The sequence below is a fragment of the Dama dama genome, chromosome 20 (assembly GCF_033118175.1).
Source record: "Dama dama isolate Ldn47 chromosome 20, ASM3311817v1, whole genome shotgun sequence".
Classification (NCBI taxonomy): domain Eukaryota; kingdom Metazoa; phylum Chordata; class Mammalia; order Artiodactyla; family Cervidae; genus Dama; species Dama dama.
The window spans coordinates 104,886,625-104,900,397 of record NC_083700.1 but is presented as its reverse complement, the minus strand read 5'-3'; the positions used below and the strand labels follow the sequence as shown (position 1 = coordinate 104,900,397).

Here is a 13,773-nt window from a genome sequence, read left to right as displayed (position 1 = left end):
GAACCTGGAAAGTGACAAGAACAGGCTCCGAGGGAGTCTGGGGTCCCGTCCACACTCTCCTCTTCTCAGCAGTCAACTCTTCAGAGCATTTTCCCAGTTCAGACGAAATGTGAGGCTCTAACCTCCAGGGAACCCAGGTGAGGACCCTCCACTGGGAGCTGGTGCAGGATAGCCAGGCAGATCTTGAAGCAAAGCCTAGATACCAAATCCCTGCTCCAACACTTACCAGCTGTGTGGCCATTCCGAAATTACTTAACCTCTCTGAGCTTCAGCGCTCTCATCTGCTTTGAGAGGTGGTGAAATGAAGGATGCAAATGCCAGGTAGAATGGTAGGGACCCTGCTAATGTTTGTGGAATGGGTCTTGAAGGGCAGCTGACACCTGTAGTGACCCAGGTGCTGTTGAAGTCAAGCCTGAAGGGGAGAAGGAGGGAGACTCACTTCCTGGGGGTGGCAAACAGCTGTTCTTCAGTGTCACTTCAGATTGGGTAAAGGGAACTGGGCTTAAACTGTAGTTAGCAGGAGTTAAGTTAGAGCAGAAAAGCTATACTGATGCGGGGAGTGGGGTGGGGGTGGTGGTGAGTAATCAAGACAGGCTGTGGACTCTCCTTCTCCGGAGAGGAAGGGGCAGCCCTGACTATGGAGACAAGGGCACAGGGCCGTTTACAGTGACAGGGGGATGGATGGAATGACCTCTGGTGTATTATGATGGGCAGACAGCAGAGATGGTGGATGGATGGCCAGAGAAAGCAGAGCAGTACCAGGGTCTGGGCTTATTCGATCAGATCCTTGCCAAGTTTGCAGGGGGCAAACAGCCATTTCTGAGTTTGGTCCTGGGTCCCATCCACCACCTCCCCAAGCCCCACCCCCTCCCCCCTACCCTCAGCCTCTCCCCCATCTCACCGGCCCTTGGCCCTGCTCTGTGCCTAATCAAACAGCCCCAAATGCTGAAAACTCAATGTTTATTTTATTTTATTTTTTTACACACTTGCATAACTCCCTGACAAGCCACGCCAGGCGTTGGGCTTTTTGTTTGGTTTTATTTTGTTGCATTTAGGGGGAAAAAAAGAGAGAGAGAGAGAGAATGAATAACACAAACCACCCAGCCCTAGAAGCTGTCCCAGGCCAGGCAGTGGGTCGGGTTTCCTGCCTGAGGAAAAGTCTGTGGGAGTTGGGGAGGGGGGGCTCGCTACTAGGCTCAGGAATGAGCAAGAAAGGGAAGACAGCCACCTGGGTCAGAGAAGATAATGAATTAGAACCATGTGACAAAAATGGATGAATAATAAAGACCATTTCTTGTGCACCTAATATATGCCAAGCACTGTGCTTTGCATCTAAATTCTGTTACCTAATTTTGCAACCATTTTACTTTCTTTCTTTTTCTCACAAATGTGAATTCGAAGCCTCAGAGACATCAAGTAATTTGCTTAGAGACAAACAGCCTGTAAGTGGCCAGTCCAGTTTTCACTATGTTAAATGACTTGTGATTTCCCTGGAAGTGTCATCATATTGCCCTGAGTTTGTCTATGCTGGTCTTTCTGCCTAGAAAGGCCTTCTCTGACCTTTCTCTTACCAGCCTTCAAAATGCCTACGTGAAGTTTCACCCGGCCACCTTGCACGTCCACCTCAGGACCTCATGCAGAGCTTTTCGTTACTCATCACTGGCCTGCAATTCTCTCTCCCGCTGCAGTGTGAGCCCTTTAAGGACAAATGTTGCATCTGATTCAGCCTTATGATCCCAGCACCACAAGCATACTTAACTAATGTTGGGTATGGCCATGATTGCATCTTTTACAGTTCCTACAAGCTTATTCAGATGATGTCCCAGGTCACTATTGCTATTAACCCAGGCCAAGATCATCATTCTTATTAGAAGACCTAAGGTCAGGTTAGGGCAGTAGCTCCTAGAGATTAGTGAAGTTCTTCATAATTCATGTCATCCTCTGCCAGGCAAGAACCGTTCTACCAACTGCAGTGTCGTTATCAATATACTTTCAGCTACAAGTAATAGAAGACCAGCTCACAATGTTAGACAGCAGGGTGGTGTATTATCTCATGTATCAGGAAGAGCTGAGGCGGGAATGATCGAGCAGTTGAGGAGCCACACACATCAGATTCTGTCCTCTAGTCTCATTCCACCACCCTCAGTATCTTGGCTACTATCCTCAAGATCCCAAGATGGCTGTAGCAGCTCCAGACACTGCATCTCCAGCCAAGTCCAGCAATCACTTAAAGAGTTATGTGGCATTTGAAAATGGTTAAAAGGATAGCATTTGAGTTGTTTTATCCCAATTGAAAAAAAGTTAAAGGAGCTAACTGGATCACATGCCCATCACTGAACCAACCACAGACCAGAGGGATGATGCTACTAAAATTAGCATAGACCAGTCAGGATTTACTTGAACTATGAGGGAAACAGTGTTCACAGACAAAAGCAAAACTGACAGCTCTGAAGAAGGGGAGATAGGCTTTTGGGTAGGCAACCAACCTACACAATGTGATCACACTGTGACTCAAAGAAAAGATGACTTTGTTATTGTCAATTTATTGCAGACTTTCTTGCAAACCTTAGTCTCTGTGACCCCATTGTTCTCTGAGATTGTGTCTTCTGTCTCTCTTTCATGGAAGCAATATAGGATAGTGCTTAAGTGCACAGACACTGGAATTAACGTTATTGGAGTTCAAAACCTACCTCTGCCACCAACTAGCCCAACGTCCTTGGGCCAGTCACTTCACGTCCCTGAGCCTCAATGTCCTCATCTGTAAAATGGGTATAGAAACACTGTGCCCCACCACAGTTGTTATGGGCCTAATATAAGGTGATGCATTTAAATAAAGAGCTCATGGCAGGACTTCCCAGGTGGCCCAGTGGCTAAGACTCTGCACTCCAAACTAAGACATGGCACAGCCAAATAAATAAATCAGTTCAGTTCAGTTCAGCTCAGTCGCTCAGTCATGTCCAACTCTTTGTAACCCCATGGACCGCAGCACACCAGGCCTCCCTGTCCATCACCAACTCCTGGAATTTACCCAAATTCATGTCCATTGAGTTGGTGATGCCATCCAACCATCTCATCCTCTGCCGTCCCCTTCTCCTCCTGCCTTCAGTCTTTCCTAGCATCAGAGTCTTTTCCAATAAATTGGCTCTTTGCATCAACTGGCCAAAGTATTGGAGTTTCACCTTCAACATCAGTCCTTCCAATGAACACTCACAACTAATCTCCTTTAGGATGGACAGGTTGGATCTCTGCAGTCCAAGGAACTCTCAAGGGTCTTCTCCAACACCATAGTTCAAAAGCATCAATTCTTTGGCACTCAGCTTTCTTTATAGTCCAACTCTCACATTCATATGTGTCTACTGGAAAAACCATAGCCTTGACTATACAGACCTTTGTTGGCAAAGTAAGGTCTCTGCTTTTTAATATGCTGTCTAGGTTGGTCATAACGTTCCTTCCAAGGAGTAAGCGTCTTTTAATTTCATGGCTGCAGTCAATATATAAAATACAGAGCTCACACAGTGCTAGGATTAGTACTGACTACTTAGTAATGCTAGTTTTTATAATTAGCTGTAATTTTGTCCTGTTGTTTATAAGTATTAACTGCTATTGTATCCCAGGCATTGGGCTGGGGATGGAGAACAGACAAATGAATATCAAGGAATTCCCTGCTGGTCCAGAGGTTAGGACTCAGCACTTTCACTACAGTGGTCCCGGGTTCAATCCCCGGTCAGGGAACTAAGATCCCACAATCTTCATGGTGCAACCAAAAAGAGAGAGGGAAACGGGTTTTATACTATCTTTCTAAGGTATTTCTGGTCTAGTTGGGGATACATTTATGAGACCAGGTAGATGAGAAAGACAGATGGCACAATGAAAGGGGCAATCGTGACTCCTTGAGGGCGTCAGAGAAGCTTCTCCAAAGAGGAAATTCTTGCTTGAAAGACTTGGCATTTTCTAATCATGTGAGAATGTGAGATTAAAAAGGTGTTCTAGGCAGAGGGAATGGTATGTGCAAAGGCCCAAAGACCTGATGGGTCATGGTGCCCTTAGAGGCATAAGTCATCCTGCTTTGTAGGGATTTAGGATGAGAGAGGTGAGAAGTAGGGCAGCAGGTAAGATCCTTCTGGAAGGGCCTGTGTACCAGGCTAAAGAGCAGGGACTTCGGCTCAAGGGCAGTGGGGCTTGTGACACGGATAAGAGGCAGGATGGAGTTGTACTTTAGAAGAAGTGCCTGGCAGCTCTTTTGCAAAAAAAATATTTATTTTTTAATTATTTATTTTTTGGCTGCATGGGTCTTAGTTGCAGCACACAGGATCTATAGTTGTGGCATTCAAATCCTTCGTTGCAGCATGTGTGATCTAGCTCCTGACCGGGAATCGAACCTGAGCCCCTTGCACTGGAAGCCCGGAGGCTTAGCCACTGAACCACCAGGGAAGTCCCTGGCAGCTCTGGTGAAGGCTGGATTTGAAGCTGAGAGCCTGGAGGAGATTAGCAGCCCCAGTGAGAGAGGGTAAGGAGGGAAATGCCCAAGAACACAGCTCTGCTCCTCCTCTTTCCTTGCTCAGCCCTCCCTGCCTGAGGGCCAGTGTGTCCTCTGGAAGCCCGCTCCCACCACAGGCCCACCCTCCCAGAGTCTCTGACTTGTGGGGAACTTGGGCTCCCCTAGCAAAACCCTTGGGATGCCACAGCTCTCACCCCTTGGGGTCTGGAAAACCCACTCCTTCATTCTTCCCCTCGGCCACCCTTTGTGGTCATCCCTCTACCGTCTTGGGAACTTCCTGCTCTTCATTCTTGCTGTTCTGCCTCCCTCCTCTCCTCACTGGGGTTTCCCACCCTCCAGTGATGTCTTTGGTTACCCAGGACTTTGATGTCTATCTCAAGGTGCTCTTTTCCATCAGAGGCACAACCAGCATCTCGGGGACTTCATGCTCCATGTCAATGCCACTTTCAACACCTCCCAGACCTCCCAATGTCAATAGTCCCTTCAGCCTCCTGTCCACAGGACCACTCCCTCTTGGCCTCACCTGAACTGCTCCATCTCTGAGATCCTAGACACCCCCCCAACCAGGCCCCCATGAGACCCCCTTCCCCCTAATTCAGATTCCTGACATTTCAAGTACTTGATCCTGATTTCTGCCCTGTCCTTGCCTCAACATCTCCCCTGCCCTGCAAACCCTCCATCCGTTCCCGCTGAGTTCTGGAGGAGAATCTTCCCAGCTAACCTGCAGCTTCCACTGGGCACACAGCCACAGGTATCCACCCCTCAAGCCACCCAGCCTCATCAAGACAGCTGAGACAGCCAAGAGTGACTCCTTTAATTTCCCGTCCCTAAAACTAAACTCGTGGGACTTCCCTGGTGGTCCAGTGGCTAAGACCTCCTGCTCCCAACACAGGGGGCCCAGGTTTGATCCCTGTTCGGAGAACTAGATCCCACATCCCGCAACTAAGAGTTCGCCTGCTGCAGCTGAAAGATTCTGCATGCCACAACTAAGACCCAGCACAGCCAAATAAATAGAATAAATATTTTTTACAAGCACACACATAAAAAACTAAACTCGTGATCCCCTACCTAGAACCTCTTTCTCTGCAGATTTCCCTTTGGTAAATAGCAGTGAACCTGATAAACAGGAAACTGGGAGTTGTTTTTCATTCTTCTCCCTCTCTCACCTCCCACATTCACTCCATTGGCAAATTTTGTCGGTTCTCCCTCCAGACCATTTCCCAAACCCATCCACTGCTCACCTCTCTCTACCATTTATGCCATGTTTGCGGCTTACCTGGCCCACACGTACGTATCTCTGACAGCCTCCCCTCTGTCCCCACCCCACCCCCAACACAGCCTTCACACAGTAGCCAGAATAAACTTTAAAAGTTGTAAAGCAGATCCCATCACTCACTCCCCTGCTTAAACCTTCCAGTGATTTTCCATCGCACTTAGAATCAAACCCAAACACCATCCCTTATAAGGCCACATCCCTCAGCTTCATCTATCGCCTCTCTCCTGGCTTCAGTGTTACCAAGCTTCTTTTAGCTCGCTGATCACTCCAAACTCTTTCTTGTCTCAGGGCCTTTGCACAGGCCCCTCGCCAGCTCACAGTTCCCAAAGCCCTTCATGTGGGCAGCTTCTTTTCTGCCTCCCAATCTCAGTTTAAACATCATTTTGTTCAAATGGCCTTTCCTGACCACTCTATCCAAGTGGTTCCCTTACTAGTATTCCCTATCACAGTTTTCTTTCTGCTTTAGTGGATGCTGTATTTTTAAAATTTATTTTAAAATTTTAATTATGCATTAAAAACATTTTTATTGAAGTACAGTTGATTTACAATGCTGTGTGAGTTTCTGCTGTACACTAAAGTGGATCAGTTATATATCCAGTCTTTTTTAGATTCTATTCCCCTTTAGGTCATTACAGAGTATTGAGAAGGTTTCCCTGTGCTATATAATAGGTCCTTGTTTGTTACCTGTTTTATATAGCAGTGTATGTACATCAATCCCAGTCTCCCAATTTATTCCTCCCTACCCTTCCCTCCTGGGTGTTCACTGGAAGGACTGATGCTGAAGTTCATTGGAAGGACTGATGTTCATTGGAAGGACTGATGTTGAAGGACTGATGCTGAAGGACGCCAATACTTTGGCCACCTGATAAGAAGAGCTGACTCATTGGAAAAGACCTTGATGCTGGGAAAGATTGAGGGCAGGAGGAGAAGGGGACGACAGAGGATGAGATGGTTGGATGGCATCACCAACTCAATGGACATGCGTTTGGGTGGACTCCAGGAGTTGGTGATGGACAGGGAGGCCTGGCGTGCTGCGGTTCATGGGGTCGCAAATAGTCGGACATGACTGAGCGACTGAACTGAGCTGACCCTTCCCTCCTAGTAACCATAAGTCTTTCTACATCTGTGACTATTTCTGTTCTGTAACTAAGTTCATTTGTGCCACTTTTTTAGATTCCACATGTAAGCAGTATCTGTCTTTTTCTAATTGACTTCACTCAGTATGACAATCTCTAGTGGATGTTCTATTTTGTAATCATTCACTCGCTGCCTCCCCTGTGGGACCCGAGTTCCCATTGCTCGCAAGTGAAGAGACTTCTTCCTTTTGTAATCCTTGCTTTCCCCGCATGACCCATTGCTAAGGTCACCAGCAACCTCCTAATTGCCGAATTCTGTAAGTCCTTTGTCTTCCTCTTCTGTCTCTTCTGTCTTATTTATTTATTTATTTTTGGCCTCACCATGTGGCTTGTGGGCTCTTAGTTTCCTGACCAGGGATCAAACCTGTGCCCCCAGCAGTGGGAGCTCAAAGTCCCAACCACTGGACTTTCCTCTCTGCTACTCTCGTGACCCCCTCTTTCTTAGAAGGTTTCTCTCCAGGTTCCTGGCTCCCGTTCTTTGTCCTTTGCCAACCTTTCTTCCCAAGGCTTAAAGTAATTCCTTGCCCTATGTTCTTCTCTTTGACTAGGAGCTCATATAGATAAAAAGCACAATGTGTGATAGTTAGAAAAGTAAGTGTGAGGGTTAATTTTGTGCATCAACTTGGGAAGGCCGTGGTGCAAACATTATTCTAAATATTTTTATGAAGGTATTTTTCATATGAGATAAACATTTAAGACTTTTAGGAAAGCAGATTACCACCATAATGTGGGTGGGTCTCATTCAACCAGTTGAAGGACTTAATAAAATAAAAACTGACCTCTACTGAGCAAGAAGGAATTCTGCTAGCCTTTGGAATTGAACTACAATAGCAACTCTTTCCTAGGTCTGCCTCCAGCCTACCCTGAAGATTTTAGATTTGCCATGTCTCTGCAATCATGTGAGCCAGTTCCTTATACTATACACACACACAGAGAGAATACATTGGTTCTGCTTCTCCTGAGAGCTCCGCTAATAGTGTTAACTAAATGTTAACTAAAACATCTCCCAAACTCTTTTCCTTAGTGAGATCATCTCACAGGTCCAAACATGTTGGGCCTGAGGGTCAGCGCACCCAGGTTCTAGTTCCGGGTCTCCCATTTTCTGGCTGGGTGACCTTATCCGAGTCCCTTGACACTTCTAAACTTATTTCTCCCATAGCCTTTCCCATATCAATAAACAGCCCCTCCAGAACCCAAGCGCTAAAGGTAAAACCCAAAGCATCCTAGGTTGCCATCTCCTTACTCCCTCCATCTGATCCATCAACAAGCTGTTGCACTTCCACCTCCAGACGGTGTCTGGATCCAGACACTGGGCTCCATCTCTCCTCCCATCACCCTGGTCCAGGCACTGTCATCTCCTGTCTGGTGGTGTTGGTCTCCCAGCTTCCCTTTTGTCCCCACAATCCACAGCAGCCAGGGTGATTTTTTTTAAAAAAATACAAATCAAATCAGGGACTTCCCTAGTGGTCCATTGGCTAACACTCCATGCCCTCAGTGCAGGGAGCCTGAGTCTGATCCCTGGTCAGGGACCTAGATCCCACATGCTGCAACAAAGAGTGCTCATGCCAGAACAAAGACTGAAGATCCTGGGTGTTGCAACCATGACCTGGTGCAGCCAAATATATAAATGTTTCCTTTTAAAAATCAAATCATAGCACTTGTATGAGTTTCCTATTGCTGCTGTAACAAAGTACCACAACTTCAGTAGCTTAAAGTAACACGAATGCATTATCTTATGGTTCTAGGAATCAGAAGCCCAATATAAGTGATTAGGGCTTCGTTCCTTCTGGAGGCTCTGTTTCCTTGCCTTTTCATCTTCTAGAGGCCACCCACATTCCTTGGCTCATGGCCCCTTCCTTGCATCACTTTGACCTCTAGTTGCTGTCATCACATTTTGTTCTCTGAGCCTCCTGCTTTCCTTTTATAAGGATCCCTGTGATTATACAGGGCCCACCTGGATGATTCGAGATTATCTCTCCATGTTAATCATAGCTGTGAAATCCCTTTTTCCAGGTCAGGTAACACATTCACAGTTTTGGAGGATTATCAAGTCGGCATCTCTGGGGGGCTGTGTACCATGGCACTCTTAAATCTTCCTACTGCACTCAGAATTAAAGTCAAACATTTCCACCAGATCTTTGGTGGCCTGCCCCTGCTTGCTGACTCTCCCTGTGGTGACCTCTTGCTATCCTATGAGAGCCCCAAACCTGATCCTGCTGGACAGTCTTTCTCTTGCTTTTTCTTCTTCCTTGAACATTCTTCTTGCAGTCCACATGTGGCCTACTCTTCTCGTCATTTATGTCTCGGCTCAAATGTCATCTCCTTGGAGAGGCTTTCTCCTGCCTAAAGGAGCTCTGAAAGGCCATTTTGTATCATTTTCTTCATAGCACTTTATTTCTTTATTTTTTCTCTCTCTCTCTCTCTTTTTTTTTCCTCTTCCAATGAGTCAGCTCTTCGCATCAGATGGCCAAGGTGTTGGAGCTTCAGCTTCAGCATCAGTCCTTCCAGTGATTATTCAGAGTTGATTTCCTTTAGGATTGACTGGTTTGATCTCCTTCCAGGACCTTTACGGCTTCGTTTTCTCCCACCCAGTCCCTCCCAGACCCCCAAGAACTCTTATCTATCTTCCCTTCCCGACCACCAGCTAGAATCCCCAGATACATCACTGGACCCAACCTCTTGCCTGTGCTCTCAGCATCCTTACTCCTTTGGACATTCTGCTGCACCAGCTCAGCAAAATCACAACCCACATTGGTCCAGATGTTAACCTTCTTTGCTCCAAACCCAGGCTGAAGTGCATTACCAGGGGAAGTCACCCAGCCTGGAGACAGACGCCACTGGGTATTCCTGGTCTCCAACCTCTCCTGGGTCCTCAGCACTGCCCAGCGAACCCTCCACAATCCCAGTGACTTGTCTGTGACATCCAGTTCCTGGCATGGCCTTAATCCACCTTGCATACATTGCTCTGAGACAATTAGAACCTCAGATGCATGGCATTTTATTTCTGCCTGATGGTTTCTTATTTCTTATTTATTTGTTTGTTGTTTGTCTCTCCCATGGGAATATAGGCATCTTTAAAGCCAGCCTTTGTCTCTCCAGTATCCCCAGCACTGGAACTCAACTAGTATTTGTAGAAAACATCCGTTAGCCCCAATTTCCTCATTTTTCCAATGGATAAAACAGGACCTTCTGTCTCATCAGTTTACTTTGAGGAGTAAATGAGATAGTAAAAGTTACCTTTTTTGTTGTGCCAATAATGTGCCAAGCACTACATTAGGCACTATACACTTAAGACAGAATGTTCTTGTGTTAGTTCAATGTCATTTGGTGGCAAAGAACAGAAACCCTCTAAAGCCAGCACAAGGGAAACGAGGCTGATCGGAATGCTACCTCCAATAACTTCATGAGGCTCCAAGGAGAGGAATAAAATGCAGGAGATACAGGATGTCTCCTGGGAACCAGAGGGTGATGGTCATCACGCTCCCTCTGTCCCTCTATGGGGCCACGTGGCCCCTTATTACCTCTTCTGTCTGGGCAGCTGTGTCTTCTTTCTGAAGACTGGCTTCCACAATGCCACTCATGGCCCAACCCAGCCTCAATATTTTCTCTTGGCTGAACCATCTGGCTTGCAGGATACCAGGGGCAGAACCCACACTCCTGCAAAGAAAGCACTGAGTCCTAACCACTGGACCACCAGGGACTTCTCCAAACTTTGCTAATTTGATAGGCAGAAGTGTTATCATTGCTTTAATTTGCCTTTCTTTGATGATTGATAGGATGGGATATATTTTACAAATGTCTACCACTAAATATGTGTAATTTCCCTCTCTGTGACTTGATAGCTTGGCTGCCCAGTATCTACTTCTATCTCCCAGGGTCCCAACCCATTCCAGGGAGAGGTGTTTACTGCCCCTCAGTTGAATCTGTGGTTGACCCCTGGTACAAACCACAGATGATGAGGTCGGATGATGAGGTCATAGGGCACATGTGCCTTCAAGAGGAATTGTGGATAGAGGACAATTCTTAAAGGGGTATGACTGGACAGGCACCCCAGCACCCCAAAACACAGCTGACATAAAACAACACATAGCACATCCTCAGCAAACACTCTCCCTTCCCCAAGTGCCCTGCCAGCCTCCTAACCCAGCGCCCTGGGGCTCCTCCATATATCTCTCTTCAGCTCTCTCCTCCTCACCTCACATGGGTCGATACGTCCAGCTACCTGCCATCTCTTCAAATCCAGCCTACAAAGAGTCAGATCACTCCTCCTGGAGAAACGAGCTCATGTCCCTAGCACCCCTGTCTGACTCGCCGACCTCTTGCAGGAAGCCAGGCTCCGCATTCCCGTGCCTCTTGTCTCGTGTCTCAGGCCTATGGAAGTAGTATGTGCCTTCCTCTACTTTTCCTGCTGCGGTTAGTCATCTCCCACCTCTGGTCTCCAGCACCAGAGAATAAATGGGTGTTTGTTCTCTCACAGCATGGCAGGGCAAAGTGGCTAAACCCAGTGCTTTGGAGCCAGACTGAACTGAGTTCAAATCTCAACTCTGCCCGGTTAATTTTGTGACCTTGGCAAGTCTCTTGAAGTTGACAACTTCTGTTTCCCCATGTGTAGAATGAAAGTAATTATAGCTCCCCCACTTACAGGGTTGTTGGGAGAAATGACATATAAAGGATGCTTGTAAAGCAGGCAAATACATAGTTTCTCAATGACTGATTGATTAGGATCAGCAGTGTGCTAGGAAAACACAGATAAGCAGGAAAGGATCCCTGGCTTTTAAGAAGCCTGAAGTTTCTTCATGGATCGGCGTTACTCACTGTGATAGCCTTTTGACTCCTTGCCTGACAAGGTCCTTCTGGCAATACACCAACTGTGAATTATAGTATGTAACATTAATTATGTTTAACTAGTTCCTGGTTATGAGAGCAATTATGATCATTTAGAAAACAAAGCAGGCGTAGACTCATCCTTAATCACCTCATTGTGATAGAACTCATACCTTCTGGGGATGCTGCTTTGCAGCGATTATGTCACTTGTCACGTACCATCAACAGACATTTTGCAAGTATTGGGCTATGTCATTAAAGATCTTTTGCTGTACCATTTTGAATGGCTTCTATAGGTGATGTAGTCAATGGAACAACATATATTTGCCCCTCTTCCATTTTTAGACACTTGGGTGGGTATTTCCCCCCATGATAAACAATGCACAGTGGACATCACATGTCCATAGGCTCTGCCACCCGTGGGGAAGTCACTTGAGGTCTGATGTCATACATTTGTTGGCTGTCTTAGTGCTCGACAATGCTGTGGGCTGGATATGATCATCCTCGTTGTTTAGTCGCTAAGTCACGTCCAACTCTTTTGCGACCCCACAGACCATGGCCTATGAGGCTCCCTGTCCGTAGGATTTCCCAGGCAAGAATACTGGAGTGGGTTGTCGTTTCCTTTTCCAGGGGATTTTTCTGACCCAGGGATCGATCCCATGTCTCCTGCCTCGGCAAGTGGATTCTTTCCCTCTGAGCCACCAGGGAAGTCCATCCTCACTGTACAGACAAGGTCAGGGCTTGGCCACTCAGGCAGCTCTGCTCAGGTGCCACTAACGACACCCAGGTTTGCATCCACCTCTCTGTGACTCAACACCCGGCTCAACTGGGTCAGTCAGTGCTGTGGACACGAGTTCTAGCTGCACTGCTGGTGCACCTGCTTTGAAGGATCCTCATGGACACTGTCAGCCTGCTTTCCAGCACCCACCATGTCACATGTCCCCGAGAAGTATTGAATGATGAGTAAAGAAAAGGTGGTTGTGTTTGAGGCTGTCCTTCTCATTATGATTTTACCTCCACTGGGTGTTCTCTTTAAAGGAAAAAAAAAACTTTGCTAATTTGATAGGTAGAAGTGTGACCATTGCTTTAATTTGCCTTTCTTTGATGACTGATATGGACAGAATATATTTTACATATGTCTACCACTAAACATTTATAATTTCTCTCCTGTGAATTAAAAAAAAATTTTATTGAGTAATAGTTGATATACAGTATTATATTCTGTCCTGTAAATTTTGTATCCGTATCCCACTAATCTATTGAGGTCTATGTGGGGAGTTTCCCCCTTAGGTTGAATGAGACTGATAGATGGCAAGAATATTCATTATTTGTCATATCCATTGCAACTATTTCCCCCAGCCTGTCATTTGCCCTTTACTTCCAGTTACATTATTTTTTCCCATGGGGTTCCTGGCTATGCCTCCATCCTCTTGGTTAGATCATGAGTCCCCCAAAATTGGCAGCAACTTTCCCAAATCTCTCAGCTCCTTGTCAGGGGACTGCGCACAAGGCAGGTTTCTAATAAATCCTTCTTGAGGGTCACACAACATTCAGTGTGCCTCACAGACACTAGCTTCCTTGGATCAGAAGCGTCCCCACAGGGAAAATATTACTGTTTCCAACTTTCTGATGAGGACACTGAGGCACAGAAAGGCTAAGTGCCCTGCCCATGAGTGCTCAAGCCTGGATCTGAACCCACATCGCCTGACTTGATGGCCAGTACCTCCTCCATCACACCGAGATGCTGACAGCAGGTACAGGCCCAAGCCCTTTTTTTCTTGTGAGTGTGTTGTTTTGCCCAGTGTCCATGAGAGAGAGAGAGAGTGTGTGTGTATGCATGTTGTATGGGGTGAGGGAAGGGAATGAAATAAGGAAGAAGTTGAGACTGAGACTGGATGGTGAAAGGCCTTGAATGCCAATCCAGGGTCAGAGTTTATTCTTTGCAGTAAAGGATATTCAGATTCTCCTCTCATGTCCCTGCCCCTCCCAGAAAACTGGAGCCAGGCCACCCAGACAGCATCGCCCATGATTGGTGGCAG

General features: G+C 46.6%; 1 non-coding gene across 1 annotated transcript; it reads left to right on the top strand.

Annotated features, from left to right (window-relative positions):
- Window positions 1–3,659: 3,659 nt before the first annotated feature.
- TRNAE-UUC (transfer RNA glutamic acid (anticodon UUC)) lies at window positions 3,660–3,732 on the top strand. The gene has a single exon. It is a non-coding gene; the product is annotated as a tRNA-Glu (tRNA).
- The last annotated feature ends 10,041 nt before the right edge of the window (window positions 3,733–13,773 follow it).